Genomic DNA, 844 nt, shown 5'->3' with positions numbered 1-844 from the left:
ATGCCTTTATTTGCTTTTCCTCGTCGTCCGTTTCTTTCATCATATGAGAAGTACTGCTCCATGGGCCTCTAAGATTGAAATGTGCATCACAAGTTAATTGCTATCACGGCAGTGCCGTTTTGGCTTCGAAGAAGCACGCTTGTGGCTCTCATTTTTCACCTAGCGTCCTCATACCTTCTCGCACCGGACCCTTGGTGGATCCCGCGCCGGTTTCGCCAAGAAACCCAACCCAACGCCTTAACAAAATTGCGCGCGCTGGGGTGGGGGCCCCGGGCGCGCGCTAAAATCAAACCGGCATTACCTGCGGCTAGAGTATATAGGCAATTTGAAAGCGTCTTTTCGCGACCTAGCCATTCAATTGCGTTGAGGTTTAAATAGCATACGTAGCAGCCCGACACAGGTTGAGCACGCACTAGTCTGCACAAATGTAACACAACAGTTTCGACAAGGAGCCGATTTAAAATGACCGCAAGTTCGAATCCCAGGCCTGACAATTTTAAATCTTTTATTCATGTCACAGAAACCTAGCGGAGCGATGCAGTCCAGCAAGATTCACGCAATTGTGCTGTCTCTGAAAGTCGTCTCCGCCCGATCCGTGCAGCTCAGTTGGTAGAGCGCCCGCCCATTATGCGAGTTTACGCAGGTTCGATTCCCACGGTTGGCGTTTTTCATATATCTTCGTAAAACGTGTGTGTAATGTTGGATTGCTAACTTCAGTGTGATTTTATCTCCTATTATCTGTAAAAAACGAATAACAACGTCGGATGATGTATATTTGTGTTGGAAAATATTAGCTCGATATTTTGTCAAGAAAAACGTTGCGTCAGAACACCGTGCGATGTTT

At 46.9% G+C, this 844-nt stretch overlaps 1 non-coding gene across 1 annotated transcript; it reads left to right on the top strand.

Annotated features, from left to right (window-relative positions):
* Window positions 1–591: 591 nt before the first annotated feature.
* Pmar_PMAR009022 lies at window positions 592–661 on the top strand. The gene has a single exon. It is a non-coding gene; the product is annotated as a tRNA-Asn (tRNA).
* The last annotated feature ends 183 nt before the right edge of the window (window positions 662–844 follow it).

Source organism: Perkinsus marinus (assembly GCF_000006405.1).
Source record: "Perkinsus marinus ATCC 50983 genomic scaffold scf_1104296965562, whole genome shotgun sequence".
NCBI lineage: Eukaryota > Perkinsozoa > Perkinsida > Perkinsidae > Perkinsus > Perkinsus marinus.
This window is presented reverse-complemented; position numbering and strand designations above follow the sequence as displayed.